This window comes from Mandrillus leucophaeus, unplaced genomic scaffold (assembly GCF_000951045.1).
Source record: "Mandrillus leucophaeus isolate KB7577 unplaced genomic scaffold, Mleu.le_1.0 Scaffold2429, whole genome shotgun sequence".
NCBI lineage: Eukaryota > Metazoa > Chordata > Mammalia > Primates > Cercopithecidae > Mandrillus > Mandrillus leucophaeus.
In genome coordinates this window covers 5,831-9,167 of record NW_012102509.1, presented here as the reverse complement: position 1 = coordinate 9,167, position 3,337 = coordinate 5,831, and the positions used below count along the sequence as shown (strand labels likewise).

The 3,337-nt window shown below is 47.5% G+C and overlaps 1 pseudogene across 1 annotated transcript; it reads left to right on the top strand.

Annotated features, from left to right (window-relative positions):
• Positions 1-2,490: 2,490 nt before the first annotated feature.
• On the top strand, positions 2,491-3,113 carry LOC105541661 (annotated as a pseudogene). The gene is made up of 2 exons (XR_001006366.1): positions 2,491-2,609; positions 2,713-3,113. The product of XR_001006366.1 is annotated as an Ig heavy chain V-III region VH26-like (transcript).
• Positions 3,114-3,337: the final 224 nt, after the last annotated feature.

Sequence of the window (3,337 nt, the reverse complement as noted above, 5' to 3'; positions counted from 1 at the left end):
ACTTCCAGGGCAGAGTCACCATGACAAGAGACACATCAACGAGCACAGCCTACATGGAGCTGAGCAGCCTGAGATCTGAGGACACGGCCGTGTATTACTGTGCGAAAGACACACAGTGTGAAAACCCACATCCTGAGAGTGTCAGAAACCCTGAGGGAGGAGGCAGCTGTGCTGGGGCTGAGGAGACGACAGGATTTATGAGGTTTAAACATGTTTGGAAAATGGGTTAAGTAATTGATGAAAAGAAGCAATAGAAAAATGTATACACTCTAATTATATAGGAAATATTATTTTCAACTTTCACACTGTAAGTAACATTCATGGAGTGGGAAAGGCGGCCATCAATCAGGCTGATGCGAACATTCCCATGGAGGCTTTGTGGGGACATAAATTTTAAAATTGAATGGATACATCACTTGGAGCAGGATTACTTGATCACAAGGTAAGACTAAATACAATTTCTAAGAAGTGGCCGACATTTCTTCCGAAATGTCTTTGCCACTCCCTTTACACTGCATTTATTTGAAAGCCCTTTTTAAGCTCACAGCAAAGTTGAGTAGAATAAACAGAGTTCCCACATACTCCTGCCCAAGACATGCACAGCCTTCTCCATGATCAACACCCTGCACTGAAGTAATAAATAACTTGCAACGGATGAACCCACATGGACACATTCATTGTTTCCTTTTCTGGTGGTCCCTGGTGTAACAAGCCTAAGCTACCTTGATGTACCCCAGGTTCTTCAAGTGGGTCACTGGGAATTATGCCAGGTAGAGGGAAAGTGGGCGGGGCCATTGCTCTTTGCACTCTTTCCTCAAGCATCCATAAAATGTACATTGACTTGGAGCTCCTGTTTCTCTTGGTTTTATATGCCCCCTCCCCTAGGGTAAGGTTTCCAAGTGTTTACAGCTGGGGTCCCCAATCCCCACGCTGTGGATCCGTTAAGGTGTGTGTTGTGTTAGGAACCAGGTCGCACAGCAGCAGTTGAGTGCAGGCGAGCGAGCATCACTGCCTGAGCTCCGCCTCCCGTCAGATCAGCTGCACATTAGATTATCCTACAAGCAGATTCTATTGTGAACTGTGCATGCAAATAATCTAGGCTGAGCGCTCCCTATGGGAATCTAATGCCTGATGATTGCAGGTGGAACAGGTTCATCCCGTAACCACCCGCCACCCTCATTCATGGAAAAATTGTCTTCCACGAAACGGTTCCCTGACGTCAAAAAGGTTGGGGACACTGGTATAGAGGCAGGTCTGTGCCTCGGAAAGCCAGCAGCTTCTGGTGAATCCCATAAATAATGACCTTTAATGAGAAATGGAGACTTGGGTCAGGAGGGGCTTCGTGAATAATTCCCTTCAGCTGGATTCTAAACATGATAAGCTCTTTTCTGGATAAAGCCCCTTGTGCAGAAAATGCAAACACATGCATGGGATCCAGGCAGGAAAACAGCTTCCTTTACAAAGTGGTTGGGCACCTGGAAGGAGCTCTCAGGGTTGGGCACTGTATTCTTTGCTGGCTGCACTTTAGCCAGAGGCCTGAGTCTCATTGGTCTTGCAGCGGGAGAGCCTCACAGGGGTCACAGGTTACAAAAGTACCTGTCATCCTCCAGCTGAGCAAGCCCATCGCGCGCTTGTCAGTGTCAACCCCATGAGGGGCACACTCGGGAAGGTGACAAGACGCTCACAAACCTCCCCCCACCAAGTATCCACCACCACACACTCAACTGCAACCCGTGTTCCAGAAAGGGACAGGGGCCTGCAGAGATAAACAGAACGGAAGTATTTTCTTACCTGGGAAAGACACTGCCAAATACCACATGTTTCAGGAAGATTAACTCATAAGTGTTCAGGAAGTGACTGAAGGACAGTGGTGGGTGAGGTGACGGGACAGCCTCTGGGCTGCACATGAGGAGGGTTCCCTCCCCACGCAAGCTTATTCTCCAGGAGCTGAACCAGGATCTCATAGAGGATCAGGAAGGATTCTGAGAACATTCTTCTGTGGTGCTGCCTAAAGGGGGAACATAAATTATAAAAAAGTAATCAATTCTAAACAAAGTATCACATTCGTTATCACACTAGGCACGTCCACCTCTGTCCTGGAGCTGGTTCAGGGAGTAATTGGGGCCAGTGATGAGGAGCACAGGCTCGGGTATCGGGGCTTACTCATCCCAGACATGAGCTCTTAGACACATACTTAGCATTTCTACATAGAGAAACCATTGGCTCTGACAAAATATAATTTACACAAATATGTACGTATAAAATAGGGTGATAATTTCACCGTGTTTATCACAGCATAGTTTTATAATAAGACAGCGTATTTTCCAAATATCATCATTGCCACTAAACTACTGCAAGGCACAGTCATCTCATTTGGGAACCGTCCTCTCCTCAGAAGTCCCACCCCAGAGCTTGCCATATAGTAGGAGACATGCAAATACTGTCCTCTCTCTGCTGATAAATCCAGCCCAGCCCTGACTCTGCAGCTCTGGGAGAGGAGCCCCAGCCTGGGATTCCCAGGAGTTTCCACTTGGTGACCAGCACTGAACACAGACGACCAACCATGGAGTTTGGGCTGAGCTGGGTTTTCCTTGTTGCTATTTTAAAAGGTGATTCAGGGAAAACTTGAGAGATTGAGTGTGAGTGGACATGAGTGTGAGAAACAGTGGGTTTGTGTGGCAGTTTCTCACCAGGCTTTCTCTTTGTTTGCAGGTGTCCAGTGTGAGGTGCAGCTGGTGGAGTCTGGGGGAGACTTGGTACAGCCTGGGGCTTCCCTGAGACTCTCCTGTGCAGCCTCTGGATTCACCTTTGGTGATTATGGCATGAGCTGGGTCCGCCAGGCTCCAGGGAAGGGGCCGGAGTGGGTAGGTTTAATTAGAAACTAAGCTAATGGTGGGACAGCAGAATATGCCGCGTCTGTGAAAGGCAGGTTCACCATCTCTAGAGATGATTCCAAAAGCTTCGCCTATCTGCAAATGAGCAGCCTGAAAACCGAGGACACGGCCGTGTATTACTGTACCACATACACAGTGAGGCGAGGTCAGTGTGAGCCCAGACACAAACCCCCCTGCAGGGGCGCGCGGGGCCTCCAGGGGGCGCTCGGGACCCACTGAGGACGGGACAGGTCCCAGGAGCAGGTGCTGGGGGAGGTTTCCTTTGTTATCAGCTGGAAAAGTCAGGTTTGTGTTTGCCGGACTCAGGAGCATTACAGGCTGTGATATTTTATTACTTGTGTTTATTATGAATTTATTATTGTTAGTATTTAAATTTTAGTAATTTAAAAATTATATATCTATATAAGTATACACTTTAATGAAATAAATATTCCTAATTATTT